Consider the following 15,977-nt stretch of genomic DNA (forward strand, 5'->3'; position numbering starts at 1 on the left):
TTGGAGCGCTCAGGGACATTAGGTGGGAACTGCACCGTCTTGAACGTGAAATTAAACGGTTAGAAATAGACATGTGGGCGACTGGCTCAGGTGACGGACGTGAGGCTCTTCGTGAGTTGCTAACAGAATATACTGACACCGGGACCCGGGAGGTGAAATTCAGGGGTAAATAATTTACTGCCCGCTGCTATGGCGAAGGGGAGAAACCACATACTAGACGTGGTGGATGATAGTGCTACACGTTATAGGGATAGCTTAGATATCCTCAGGATATTTACTACATACTACTCGGAATTATATAGCTTGCACGACACGTCCCTTCCTGACTTCCCATCCTACTTTTGTGACATAACCCTTGGGTGGCTGGGCGAAACCCAGTGCTTAAAGAGGTGTTCCTCGAGGCCCATGAGACACAAACTCTACCTGGCACCATGAGAGGGGCACTCATCATGTCACTCTTGAAACTCGGCAAACCCGCAGACTGTTGCGTGTCCTACAGGCCTCTCTCACTAATCAACACTGATGCGAAAATCTTGGCTAAATTAGTGGCTAACCGGCTTAGTTTACTTATGGAAAAGTTAATTCTACCAGACCAGGCCGGGTTCATACCGTGGAGAGCCACGTCACAAAACCTCAGGACTTTATTCTCCATCTTGCAAGCCGTAGACCCAAAATTACAATTGATGGCTGTGTTTCTAGACGCCTCAAAAGCTTTCGATTCAGTGGAATGGGGCTACTTATTCACAGTCCTAAAGTGCATGGGCCTTCCCATTGGCTTCCTTACGTGGATTATGCTTCTGCATTCCTCACCAACTGTGAGGGTTCTTGATCAATTGCCACACCTCACACTCTATCCCCCTATCCCACGGCACACGTCAGGGGTGTCCCCTTTCTCCCCTACTCTTCGCCCCGATTATGGAACCCCTTGCAGCAAGGGGTAGGCAACATCACAATCACATCGGTCTGCGCTGCCTCCTTCACCCTGTACTCATTTCCTTATATGCAGATGACGTGACTCTCTATATTAAAGATCCTCAACATAATCTCAATACATTGCTGCAGGAGTTTGTCAGGTACGGTGGCCTCTCCGGGGTACACATTAATTGGTCCAAATCGCAAATCTTTCCTTTGACTAGCTCAGTCATCCCCTTTACAACTGCTTATCCACTAGTGTGGTGCGAAGATGATGCTAAATATTTGGGTATTCGAGTAACCTCAGACAGGGACGAATTGATGCGCATCAATTATGGATACACAATGGAACATGTCATGAACTGCATTACCCGATTGATTGCCCTCCTCCTGACTAAGGCTGGTCGCATCTCCCTTATAAAAATGGTAATCCTTCCAAAATGTTTATACCTTTTCTTGAACATTCCTTACGACCTTGGCCAGCATTTATTTGCAATGCTTCGATCGGAATTGATTCGCCTTGTATTGGGAGGAAAACAACCACGTATACAATGGAGTGTGATGATGCGGCCTTACTCTCACGGAGGGTTCGACGTCCCCAACTTTGAGCTTTATTACCTCTGTGCGCAAGCACATTATGCCCACTACTGGTTCCATCCGCCCCGATCTACGGCCCACGTCGACACAGAGCATTGGCTGGCAGACCCCATTCCTTTGGACGGAAACATTTTAGCTCCTGTGATACCCCGTGGCAGCAACCTCTCCTCTGTGGAATGCACGATAGCGGTATGGTCCCACATCTTGGACTACATGCATGCACCTGGTCTATATTCTCCTCTTCTTCCGCTTACATACCATACCAAACTAACTCTACTACAAGAGGGACTCTTCAAAAACATTGCGTGTCAACGCAACATTCGCTGCTGGGGAGATCTCTATAGTAATGGCACGTTCCGTTCTCTCCAACAAATATGCCCAGACCCCCCGCCATCCACTATGGAAATGTTTATATATGCTCATCTTCGCCATGTTATACTGGCTGGCATAGGCACATACCCATCCGAACCCGCCATATTTGCCCCGCTACATAGTGTCCTGCGCGCCCCCACCGCTTCTCATTTAGTATCCACACTATATCATGTCCTTTATCATGACATTGAATATCCCACATGCCCGGTGCGCGCCAAATGGTCAGTGGAATTGGGCCAGTACATTACGGATGCACAGTGGTTGTATTGCTGTGGACAGACCGAGCAGGTATCAGCCAATAGCAGACTACGCATCATTCATTATAGGTTCGTACACCGCAGTTACTACACCCCAGCTACACTCCATAGATTTGGCTTGAGAGACACGCACAGATGCGATAGATGTAAAATGGAACATGCTGACTTCCTGCATCTTGCTTGGGAATGCATTGATGTTCACCTTTATTGGGACAATGTTCTTGCAGCTCTCAACTCCATGGTCTCTACACCTCTGTCACAGTCTCCACTGCTAGCTCTATTAGGCTATACTGAGCAACTCCCCGTTAAGCATCGGCATGTTGGCTAAGAGGCGCATAGCATGCCGGTGGGGTAGAGGGCGGGCGCCCAAATTTAAAGACTGGTTATCGGATTTGATACTTTGGCAAACTCAACTCAACACATATGCTGAACTTCTCCCCTGCTCCTCCAACCTCGGGACATCTGGGACCCGCTGCAGACATATTTATTAGAACACCCCCATGTAGATGCCGCTACACCCTAAAGCCAGATGACAACTGCTCCCACACGCCCCCCTTTTTCGATACGAAGACCCCTCCTGACTGCCTTGCATGGCACCCTAAATATATTGTCATTAACCCTCACGTTCCTATGTCAATCCCAACTGTAATAGCAAATGTATGACACCTGTGTTCGCTTTCAGATTGCCAATCCCCATTGGAGTTGTGAACTGGCTGGTAACACTGTTTTAAGTACATGACTAATTACTGCTATATGTCCGGATATCTCCCTGATATATATATATTTTTTAATATGTGTAATCTGTCTCCCCTATGACTACTGCACTTGACTGTCTGTATATTGTCTATAATTACAATAAATAAAGATTAAAAAATAAATAAATGTTAAGACAAATAGTTGATTCTCTACCAAACACAGGTACTTCCTCAAAATTATATTGAGTAAGTGCTTCTTTGTTAGATGTAGATGTCCTCATATGCCCCTGCATCAAGAACGCAACATCAAAATCTGCAAGAAATGCGCTCGGGTCTCTTTGGTAAGCTGAGATGTCCATCAGCCTGGAAATAGTGAGGACACTGTTGCATACTACTAACATGGGAAGGGGTGGGGCCCAACAAGTGGAGCGTGTAGGTGATTTGGTGCCTTTGCATACATAGCAGCAGTTAAAAGGGAGAACCATGGACTCTGCTTTCAGAAAAGGAGATAACAAGAAAGAATCCACTCACTCGTATTAGACAGTCACTACAGAAGAGATTGCAACAATGCATTCATCTCCATCAAGGATTTCAGATCGTTTTTCAATGAAGAGAAGACACACACAGGAGGCGCCCTCCCTGATTCTCATTATGCCCCGGGGACCCCATCCCCTAGGGATGTATCTATACTAATATAATAAAGAGAGAGCCCAAACCTTTGAGGCGGGTAATCTCAGGAACCACAGCACCAATCACAACACCCAATACAGCATTGGAAAGGGCAGTTGCAGCAGAAGGACATAGGCTATGCAGACGCCCACCATATACATTTAAAAGGTAAAAGAACCGTGCCAGCAAAGTAGTCCCTTGTGGGCGTGTCTGCGTTGTGCTGTGGGCGTGTGCTGGGGGCGTGACAAACACTGGGGGCGTGTGGTACGTTTCCGCCCTTCATGCCATGTCTCATATTGTGTGCTAATCCCACCCTGCTCCCTTTAAATACCCCTGCACCCCATAATCATAACCCACCCGTACTCCTTAAAATACCCCAACACCCTTAAACACTAACCCATCTTAACCCTATAAATATACTCTGTACCCCAAAACCCAAACCTAATCCTAAACCCTAAAAATACCCCTGTACCCCCAAACCCAAACCTAGCCCTGAACCCTATAAATACCCCTGTACCTCAAAACCCAAACCTACCCCTGAACCCTAAAATTACCCCTGTACCCCGAAACCCAAACCTAGCCCTGAACCCTAAAAATACCACTGTACCCCAAAACCACCCCTGAACCCTAAAATACCCCTGTGCCCCAAAACCCAAACCTAGCTCTGAACCCGTAAAATACCCCTTTACCCCAAACCCCAAACCTACCCCTGAACCCTAAAAATACTCCTATACCCCAAAACCCAAACCTAGCCCTGAACCCTAAAAATACCACTGTACCTCAAAACCCATACCTATCCCTAAACCCTAAAACTAACCCTGTACCCCATAACCCAAAACTATATCTGAACCCTTAAATACCCAAACACCCAAACATAACCTAGCCCTGAATCCTAAAAATACCACTGTACCCCAAAACCACACCTGAACCCTAAAATACCCCTGTACCTCAAAACCCAAACCTAGCCCTGAACCCTAAAAATAACCCTGTACCCCAAAACCCAAATCTACCCCTGAACCCTAAAATACTACTGTACCCCAAAACCCAAACCTAGTCCTGAAACCTAAAAATACCCCTGTACCCCAAAACCCAAACCTAGACCTGAACCCTTAAAATACCCCTATACCCCAAAACACAAACCTAGCCCTGAACCCTAAAAATACCACTGTACCTCAAAACCCATTCATATCCCTAAACCCTAAAACTACCCCTGTACCCATAACCCAAAACTATATCTGAACCATTAAAATACCCAAACACCCCAAAACATATACCTCAGTACCCCAAAACATATACCCCTATGCCCATACTTACCATATCCAAACATTGAAAAAACCATGCTTTTACCATTCATGCATTTACAACGAATTTCGTTGTAAATGTATGTGTGTGTGGTAAAAGCATATAAAATGTAATGCCATGCGTTATAATGGCATTGCTGAGTCATGGTACTTTCGTAATGAAAGTATGCGGAGTGTTGGTATGCGGAAAGAAAGTTGCAGAATAATGGGTGTTTACCCTCCCCCGGTAAGTACATTGGTGGCACGGCGGCCCACATCTCCAACAACATACTCATATTTTTTCACCACCCATTTGAAAAATGCACAGGTCTCTCTCATTGATGGCCAGCACCGACATACACTTTTAGACACACCTCCCGCCCCAAGTTCTGGAATTGCGAACTTTAGAGCTGGGGAGCTACGTTCGAATCTCGGCATCAGCTCAACATCCTGTGATTCCAGGCAAATCGCTTTGTCTCCCCGTGCCTACCACAAATGAATGTGTTCTTCTGTAATGTAAATTGTGTTCATGCCATGTTGTCGAGTTTGCGCTATATAACATTGCAAGGAAAAATAAAGTAGGGAAACTCGAGTTCACACATTACTGAACGCGCACTCTTAAGTGCATCAGCAGTGCACTGTGAATCGGAGCGTTTCACAGGCCTGTCACAGATAAGAAATGCCATCAAAATGAAATCGTACAAAACAATATACTACTAGCCGGCAGCAATTCATACCCGGACAACGTCGGGATGGGCAGCTAGTTTTTATTAAAGGGGATAGGCCCCCCTTTCTGACGCTGTTGTGGCCCCATCCCTTGGGGACTGGATTGTTTGCAGGTGGGTGCCGCTGTATCCACCCAGGGGACCTATCATACACATGCCGGGGTCCGCAGGGGTTGCCCCAGGACCCTTGTGGCCTCAGCTGGCTCCCTGCATGCTGTGGGTGCCGGCATTGATCCCACCTGCTGGGAGCAGCTGTTTATACTGCTCCCTCTGGGCAGGAACAATCTGTTGATTTGTTTTGCTGCTCGCATCATTGTGGATAAAGAAGCAGATCACAAGTCTCCTCCAAGCTGGCAGGAGCATTTGTAAAGCTTTTGCCCACTGGGAGCAGACTTTGTGTTTGCTCCCATGTAGTGGCAGATTAAAAAAAGGTCCTGCCAGGTGGGAGCATACACAAGTTTTCCTGCCCCTGCAGACAGGAAAACCACTGTGTTCCAGGGGTTGGCCCCCTGGTACACAGTATGTGTTCCGGTTCCCCTCCCCTTAACTAGAGTAATCGGCCCTGGGGGATGGAGGATGGGGTTCCCAGGGCTTTTGAAAGCACGGGGAGGGTGGCCGTGCGACTCCCCATCTTTTTGGAACCTTTTGTCCCCCCGAGGTGGAGTACCAGGGGCTGGTAATAGCTCCGGGAGGGGGCCTATGTGCCTCCCTCTCCTGAATGGAAGAATGCAGCACAGGCCACCATTTTGTTTTTTTTAATGAATTTTTGGGAATTTTGTCCTGGGGGTCCCTATGGATCTCCCTCACAGACCCCATGAGGCAGGGTATTCCTACCCTACCCTCTTAGGTTATTTTATTTTTAACTTCAGGGCAAGGGACTAAGGTCCCAAGTCCTGTATTGGCTGCCAGCAAAATTTTTCTCATGTTGCTGGTAGCCAATCAGAGCACTCTTTCCCACTGGAGTCTGACTGCCAGAGGATCGAGATGGGCCAAGGGGAAAAAAGCTCCCTGGGCCAAGCAGAACACTCTAATTTTAAATTGGTGCTCGTATGAGCCTCTTGCAAGCCTCTCCAAACCCAACTGTCCAGATATACAATTATTTTTTAACTTTAATTTCTCAAAAACTGTTGAACAATTCACATCAAATCGCAGCAAGCACAATCAGTGAACCAAGATCTGCCTTCCTACCAAATTTGGTGTAATTCCGTGAGGCAGTTTTTCCTGTAGCCCTGCCTAAACAAGTCTATGGAAAATGCATGGATATTTTGCATTTTGGGAACCCCCTTGTTTCTTGGCCCCCACTTGACAGATCTACAAGCAGTCGCCAGTAGGCAGTTATGGTAAGGACCTAGTTTCCATAGATGAAGCATGTTTTGCGAAAAACTTTGGTGCTGTTTGACGAAACTTTACAAAATTTTCAAAACAAGTATGCCAATCACCGCAACCGCTGTTTGGAAGGTTTTGGGGTAATTCATCAAGCTGGGGGAGAGGAAAAGGGGTGGGGGCAAAACACATTTTCCCCATGCAATTTCCCAAAGGGATTTTGAAAACAACTACAGCCTGCACTGCTGAACAGAATGACACTAAATTTGGCAGAAAGCTAGATCTTGGTCCAGAAATAGTGCTTTTTGCAATTTGGTGTAAATCTGTTCAGTAGTTTTGGTAATATTAAAGGAACAAGAAATTAGATATCAAAGGACTCTGAACCAACACATCTCATGGTGAGATCTGATTGGCTGCCAATGCTTTAACCAGCAGACTAGGGACTATGGGGCTGAGCACAGTCCCATAAAAGATGCACAAAACACAAAAGGGGCAGTGTAGGAATCCCCTGACCCCCTAGGCCTGTGGGTGGGGAACAACAGGGACCACTCAGGGGTCTCAAAAAGTTTTATTTTAAAATGTAATGTGAATTCACAGCAAATCAGAGGGGGAAAAAACAAGTGTGGTCTATCGCACATGCTTTATATATATGCCCCTCGAATGAGGTCCCAGGGGATGGATTAATAATTATAATGAGGCAGAGGGGCAAGCATGGCCCCCCTCCGTAGGCAGATTTCAGCCACTAAGACCCAGGCAAATAGAAGAAGGGGAAGAGGGGCTGTGTGTTCCCCCTCCAGGGCCACTACTCCCTTGGGCAGAGCCATATACATATTTGGGGGGGTGGCTGCTGGAGGCAGGTAGCCGGGTGGGGCTGCGAAGGCATGAGCGCTTCCCCATGGTATCCAACAAAATGGCAGTGGGTGCCCTGGGTAGGTTCCAGGGCACCCAATATTTAGTGGAGAGGCACAAGAGTTAGGGTCCCTGGGGCCAATATTGGCCTGTGGGGGGTGGCTGCATGCCCCCTTCCACCTTTACATACTGGCATGGCCGAGTGGATGGAGTCCCTGGTACCAATATTGGCGAGGGAAGGTGGGCTGCATGCCCCTTTTCCACTTAAGAATAAGGCCAGGCCCTGGCGAGATGGAGTCCCAGGGGCCAATACTGTCCCTGAAGGGTGACAGAATGCCCTGCTTCCTCTTTTAAATATGACGTGGTTGCCCTGGGTGTGTTCCAGGGTACCCACTTTTTACCGGGTGGGCACAAGGAGATGGGGTCCCAGGCAAAATATGACCATGGGAGGGGGGCCACATACCTCTCTCACATAAAAAAGGTGTGTGGCCTAGGGGAATGGGGTCTCCAGGGCCGAAATTGGCTCGAGGAGGGGAGCTGTGTTCACTCCACCCGGGTTGACTGCCTTTAGGGGGTTGGCCACAGGGCCTGGACATAGCCCAGGCCCTGTAGCAAACTCCCTGCTGTGCACAGCTGAAGGCCATGCACGGCTTGTATTTGGTGTCATTCACTGGGCTGGCCCAAAGGCAGTCAATTTCAGCTGTGTGCTGGGGATTTTGGATTAACGTATGGTAATTAAATATTAATTTGCATTAAAACAAATGAGAAATTTGCTGAGACAAAGTTTACATGGATGTTATAGTTAGGTTCACATTGTACAAGCACAAAACCATGGAAATTCAGCAGTTTTAGTTAGAGTTATCTCAAATAACTATAACTCGTGCAGTAAGGTGATTTTGACTTGCTCCCTTGCCATGCACTGCTAATTAACTCACATATTACAACACTAATAAGATCTTCTATGACGACCCTCAGACCCTGGATACCCTTAGAGGTGATAAGTCGTGCTTTACAAATCTGGAACTATTATTATTATATCATGAAACATTTGCTATAAAATTATTGATGCGAAAGCTGTGCATGGAGAGGGAGCGAGTTATAGCTACCTCAGGGCACAATTTATAGTTTCTTCTAACAACTCTAACTATAACTGCTGATTTTCTATATTTTGGTTGCGCAAAATGTGAATCTAACTATAAAGTCCCTGTAACCTTTGGTTTTGCAGTGAATAATATATATATGCCCTCCGACCACATCCACCTCACGGAGTGGGTATTCAAGGAAGTGGGAGCAGGACCCACTAACAATGAAACAGAAGCTCATGTATCCAAAGAAACAGACAGGAAAAAAGTCAGGCACTTCGGAAGATTAAAGCCATGCAAAGTTTTATTAGCTAAACATGTTTCGACTAGAACGGTCTTTGTCAAAAGCAATATATTTATATAACCTAATGGCAGTCGCCTGTAGGTAGTTACAGTTAGGATCTAGTTTCCATAGGAGAAGCGTTTTTGACTTGATTATAACTTTGGTGCCATTTGACAACTCTTCACAAAATGTTCCAAAAAAGTGACCTCCTGATTCTAGTTGTGCATGGAAAGATCTGTCAAGAGGCGGCTGAGAAAATATGTTAATTACTATAGAGATTTTAGACAGGACAACATGCTGAACTGCTGAACGGAATTACACCAAATTTGGCAGAAAGGTATGTCTTGGTTCAGAAAGGGATCATTTTGTTTTTTGGTATAAATCTGTTTAGTAGTTTTGGAGATATTAAAGGGGAAAAATGTGTATATCTGGGTGGAGCCTAAGCACAGATCTCATGGTGAGATCTGATTGGCTGTCAACACTTCAACCAGGAAGTGCTGGCAGCCATTTTGGGATCAATATACAAGATAGCACACCATTGAAATTTATGATAGTGAATGGCCGGCCTTGAGCCTCACAAAAATGAGAACGTATAAAGATTTTAGTCTTCTATATATATAAAAACGAAAGTATGGCTGTCTGTCTGTTTGTCTTTTATGCATTACCACACCATTCATCTGATCACCATGAAACTTTGGGAAGTTGTTGAGTACACTCCCGCGAAGGTTTCTGGCATATGCATTACTACACCATTCATCTGATCGCCATGAAACTTTGGGAAGTTGTTGAGTACACTCCCGTGAAGGTTTCTGGCATATGCATTACTACACCATTCATCCGATCGCCATGACCTTTGGGAAGTTGTTGAGTACACTCCCGTGAAGGTTTCTGGCACAAAAATATTTTAAATATCGGACCCCAGGGCCCTCATAATCTTTCAAATACTGATGTACGCACCAGACGGAAAAACTAAAAATCGTGTATCCACAAGCACTCGAATAAGTAAATAGAATTAAAACACCATTCATCCGATCGCCATGAAACTTTGGGAAGTTGTTGAGTACACTCCCGCGAAGGTTTCTGCCATAATTTGTTTTTAAATATCGGCCCCCCAGGGCCCTCATAATCTTTCGAATACTGATGTAGGCACCAGATGGAAAAACAACAAATCGTGTATCCACAAGCACTCCAATAAATAAATAGAATTAAAACACCATTCATCCGATCGCGATGCAAGTTTGGGAAGTTGTTGAGAACACTCCCGCAAAGGTTTCTGCCATAATTTATTTTTTTAATATCGGCCCCCCAGGGCCCTCATAAGCTTTCGAATGCAGAAGACGGAGAAACAAAAAATCGTGTATCCACAAGCACTCGAATAAATAAATAGAATTAAAACACCATTCATCCGATCACCAGGAAACTTTGGGAAGTTGTTCAGTACACTCTCGCGAAGGTTTCTGGCATAAAAGTTTTTAAAATATCGACCCCCCCAGGGCCCTCATAATCTTTCGAGTACTGATGTACGCACCAGACGGAAAAACAAAAAATCGTGTATCCACAAGCACTCGAATAAATAAATAGAATTAAAACAACACTTTGAAATGTTTTTCATATTAAAATGCATACGTTTCAATAAAAATGACACCATGTAAATTGAATGTTATCATGACGAGTTTGCACTGATGTTAGGTGCCGCATCCGATGTTGTCACGTCTAGAAAAAACATGTCATATTTTCAGATGCCATACACCACCTCCTATGTCGTCTCGTAATGAAAGACATTTTTTATACATAACCAATTTTTAATTATTGGGAATGAAAAAAAGTGACGGTTTTGGGGAGTGTGATAACCTTTTATGTGGTTAGCCATTAAATGCTACACTTTTTGGCACAACTGATGAATGCTTGTTTTTTAACGTGCACCATTTTTATAATTACAGACAGAAGATTCCATTGCCCTTCTGCCAACAGGACAATTCACCACCTACTCCTCATCACCAGCAGTACTTTAAGTACTTTAAAGAAGGTGGGGGCTCACGCACAGTTATTCTAATATTTGATGTGTTAAGTTATATTGATTCAAGGGAATGTTGTTTAAACTTTAACGTCATCTGTCTCATCACCAGTGCTCGCTTGCAATACTGCGCTATTAAAAATGAAGAAATCGGTTTTTTATTTCTTATTTGAAAATAAAACTTTAAAACTAACAAACAATGTGTGGTTTTTGTTCACGACTGAGTGAGCGGAAGGGTTTGAACTTTGAACTGCTGCACTGTGCAGGCATGTTTCCGTGACTCTGATAGGTCGGGACTCGGCGGTAGTCTTCTTCTGTTCTTCTGGGTCGTAACGTAATCATTGGTCAGACACACTAGTTAGTCGGTCAGGGGATTGGGGGTTCAACTTCTGTTCGGAGGTATGTGGAAAGTCGAACTGCACCTATCATCAACAATGTCCTATTTCTCTTGTCCATACTTCTGTATGTGCAGAATAGTCCCTGAAACACTAGCGGTATGGTATGTGCTCCTATTAAATCAAAAAAGCCAACTACTAGCTTATTCTTGTTGGACACATTGACATTTTGTTGTTGGAAATTGTCAAAGCACTTACATTAAGAAGACTGGAATAGACAGCAAGGGCAACCCAGAGAACTGCACTCAATGCCTGGATCAGAGTTTTGTTTAACACCGTTTACCGACTGGGCAAGCTTAGCTACCTACACAGACCGACTCATAATAATAGTAAATAATAGTAGTAGCACAGAGAGTGATGGTAGAGGCAGGATAAGAATGTAGAAACAGTCTACAAGAAGATCAAAGACTATTTTGTAAAAAATAGAATTAGGAAACAATTTTGAATGAATAGGACCTGTAAAAGTTAGGGAAGTATAATTATTAATATTAACAACAGAAGAACTTACTGGGGCCAGCAGAAGAGCCTGCAGAGGACCGTTCCTGCCCACTCTGTTCCGCCGGAGACTGGGGTGTTGCTGTCTTCTTGCCCCTGGGAGGTGCTGATGATCATGAAATAAACACAAACATGGATGATTGTTTTTTTGGAAATATTTGATTTCTTTGACCACAATCTAAAATTATCTCGGGGAAACAAATTAGCAACAATTGCACTACATGTATTGACCTATCTGATCTGGTCAACTAGGAGGATACTAGTACAGTATTGCTGGATTCGCAGACCGTCTACATGGAAAGTTATGTAAATCACTAACTAAACCAACAACAAAAAGGTTCTACTACAACTGCCAGAATTCAGCAGCACGCGACGTGACAGACACAGTCCGTCATCATGATTGCAGAGCACTAATAAATGTCCTACTGCTAATAACAAGTCATAATATACTCAACCTATCAATCTATCACTATCTCTTCTTCTTAGTGGCAGCAGGAGTACAAAGGAAGGACTAGACTTGAGTCTCTAGTCTCTCTAGCATTACGCAGTTCTGTAAAGTACTACACTCATACATATTCTAAGGCCAAATGAGCACAATGTTGTAAACAAGTAAGCATAGTAGCAACGCCACTGAGGAGGCGAGCACCTGCAATCACAGAAGCTATTTAAACACTATTTTACCTGCTAAGTAATCGAATAGGCAGCATTCTTGCTCTTCGGGAAAAACATATATTAGCAATATAACACAGAGCAGAAGAATACAAAGTAGTTCAGTCAGTCAGTCAGTCAAAGAGGTCTTTATTTCGATTTGCATCATAAAAGACATAAAAGACATACTATACAAATACATTTACAACAAGGGGTGGTGAGGGACAGAGTCTCTGAATTAAGCAGAATACTCTCACCCAGTCAAGAGATCAGGGCTAGATCCAACACCGTTTTTTAGCTCATTGCACCATCCCAGTTTCAGAACCTGGCTGTATGCAAATTAGTCTGTCCCTGGCCCAGTGCATCATGGGAACAGGGCAGACCAGACTACAAAAAACGGTGTTGGATCTAGCCCTGATCTCTTGACTGGGTGAGAGTACTCTGCTTAATTCAGAGACTCTGTCCATCACCACCCCTTGTTGTAAATTATTTTGTCCACCCTAAGCGTGGAAGGGTATACTCAGATGTGAGTCCCTTGCTCATTGCACCATCAGGATTCAAGCAAGCCGGGCCGAAGACGCCTGAAATGGCAGAAACCGGTCCCCGGAAGCTTGTTTCCTTCCCAGTGTAAGAATTGGCTTTTGTAGTCTGGTCTGCCCTGTTCCCATGATGCACTGGGCCAGGGACAGACTAATTTGCATACAGCCAGGTTCTGAAACTGGGATGGTGCAATGAGCTAAAAAACGGTGTTGGATCTAGCCCTGATCTCTTGACTGGGTGAGAGTACTCTGCTTAATTCAGAGACTCTGTCCATCACCACCCCTTGTTGTAAAATACTATACAAATACAGCACAAACCTTAGTAAAATATCCTGATATATACAAAGCACACTAAAAACAAGAATAAAAAGTTATTAAATGTATATACAAAGACTCACAACTGAAGCAATCAGTAAACCAAATTCATATGGAGTAGACAATCATGCTAACCCGCCAACTTCATAGTGTACACAATATATTAAGATCTCATATTCCGAATCCGAATTGTCCACGCCCAACTGACAAATTTAGATACGCATATAACAATACGTTTTGAGGTGTCAGATTGCAAAATTCTTGTAGTGGCCTGTGCGGATTTGGTGCCCAACGAGCGACATACAGTCCTCAACCATGCTCGTCTGGGTTGTGTGTACATTGGACAGCAAAAGAAGAAGTGGTCAACTGTTTCCACCTCCTCCATACAAAAGGGACATTTGTCAGTACTAACAATATTCCAAGAGCAAGTTAACCCTCTGAGCGGGAGGGAACCTACTCTTAGCTGATGATAAAGTTTGCGATCTAACGATTTTGTAATAATGTCCCAATATTCCTCATAATGGGGAGCATCCTTAATAACAAGGAATAAAGCAGTCATACAACAGATGCCACCCTCTTTTCCCTGATCCTACTCCAATAAATTTCCTTAAGAAGTTTCTTAGAGGGGAAGACGGCAGTAACTGGATCAACCCATAAGGACCCCAACCCCATATCCATCAGGCACGCCTTTAGACCTGATAACCAGGGAATCCTGGATGCGCCCGAAGCCCTTTTACTTCCAAAAGGGCCTCAGCGTACATGGACAGTTCCGGTGTCATCCACAGGTGCCGCCAAAATGCCAGTGGTCTATACCGAATCACATCTTCAATGGGGTTACATCCTAGGTCATATAATAAGGGAATACGGGGTGTTAATTGGGGTAACCCTATTGCCGATCTGAGAAATTTGTTCTGTGCGACCTTAAGTTGAGATGTGTCGCTAAACCTCCACAGTTCTGCTCCATACATAATGGCCGGTAATATTTTAGAACCATACATTTTTATCAAGGGAGCCAGAGGTTTGGTTAGGTAGTTTCTGTGCTCCTTCAGCAAAGCACCACCAAGTTGGGCATGCTTAAAAGTGAGGAGGTCTAACTGCGGTTTCCAACTTAGATTGTCACTAAAAGTGACTCCCAAGTACGTGAAGATAGCTGTCTGGTCTAGGATGACCCCACCCATTTTAACCCTAGCTTTGACTGGTCTTGGGCCTGGGAGGACCATAAATTTGGTCTTCCCTACGTTGACTTCCAGCTCATGTTCGCGGCAGAAAAGCTCAAAGCGAGACAGTGCAAGCTGTAGCCCCTGTCTCGTTTTAGAAATTAAGAGCGTGTCGTCCGCGAACATGAGCAGTGGTACTTTCTTTCCAGCAAGGGAGGGTGCATCAGTCGGGTGGTTAGAAAAATAGTTCATAACCCCATTGGTAAACAGGAAAAACAGGGTAGATGCTAACACACACCCTTGTCTAACCCCTTTAGAGACCTCAAACCTGTCGGTCACCTCCCCAGGCTTGCCCCATCGAACTCTAGCATGCGTGTGTTTGTGCATGTTGATGAGGAGAACTACCAACTCTTTATGCATACCCATCCCCAATAATACTTCCCACAACTTGATCCTCGGGACAAGATCGAATGCGGACCTTAGGTCCACGAAGGCCGCAAAAAGCATGCCACCCCCCAGGAGAACTTCCTTCCTATATAGGAGCACAACCCTAAATGCTTGGTCTAGGGTGCCAATGCGGGACCGGAACCCCGCCTGAAGGGGTGTTAGTACATCGAAATCGGCCATCCAACCCTGTATGCGACCCAAAAGAAGGCGGCCACAATTTTTTGTACCGCGTCTATAAGACTAATTGGACGATAGTTGGCCGGGGCAGAGCGATTGCCCTTCTTGTAGACAGGCAATATCTCTGCCCCTAGCCAAGAATCGGGCACTAATGCTCCACTAGCAAGGGCATTGGCTAACATGGTCAAATATGGGACCCATAGATCTTGCTCATGTTTAAATAGATCTGCAGGGATACAATCTGGCCCAGGTGCTTTGCCGCTCAGAATGCCCTTTAGGACTGCATTCATCTCACTTGGTACAAATACCAGGGATTCCTCACTCGTAGGGGTCTGTGTCTCAGTTGTGGACCTACTCGTCAGTTTAAACTGGTTTTCGAAATACGAAACCCAGGCCTGTGGCTCCACATGATTTGTGGGAACCAAGTCCTGCGAGCGATTACCCCATTTGAGCAGGTGCCAGAATTGAGTCAAGTTCCGGCCCTCGCAGGCCTGAAGCAACCCCCTCCAGCGGTCCTCATCCCAGTTCCTCTTAGCAGTTATTTGGGCGAGTTTGTAAGTAGCCCTACAACTACGAATGTCCTCTGGTAGTCTAGATTTAATGGCTGTAAGCAGAGCTCTTTGTGCCTGTCTACAGCCTTTATCATACCAGGAGCAGGGTCTCCACTCTTTATTATTATTGTTGGGGGGTAAACTTTTAACAAAAAGGGATTTAAGTTCAGAGAATAAACCATTGTGGATTTCTGG

At 45.0% G+C, this 15,977-nt stretch overlaps 1 long non-coding RNA gene across 1 annotated transcript in view; it reads right to left on the reverse strand.

Moving 5' to 3' along the window:
* LOC144761628 (uncharacterized) overlaps positions 1-15,977 on the reverse strand; it is a 71,811-nt gene that overhangs the window by 30,030 nt on the left and 25,804 nt on the right. Inside the window, exon 2 of the long non-coding RNA XR_013595820.1 lies at positions 11,962-12,054. This is a non-coding gene — a long non-coding RNA (uncharacterized LOC144761628). The remainder of the gene's footprint in view (positions 1-11,961; positions 12,055-15,977) is intronic.

The sequence above is a fragment of the Lissotriton helveticus genome, chromosome 6, assembly GCF_964261635.1.
Source record: "Lissotriton helveticus chromosome 6, aLisHel1.1, whole genome shotgun sequence".
Classification (NCBI taxonomy): domain Eukaryota; kingdom Metazoa; phylum Chordata; class Amphibia; order Caudata; family Salamandridae; genus Lissotriton; species Lissotriton helveticus.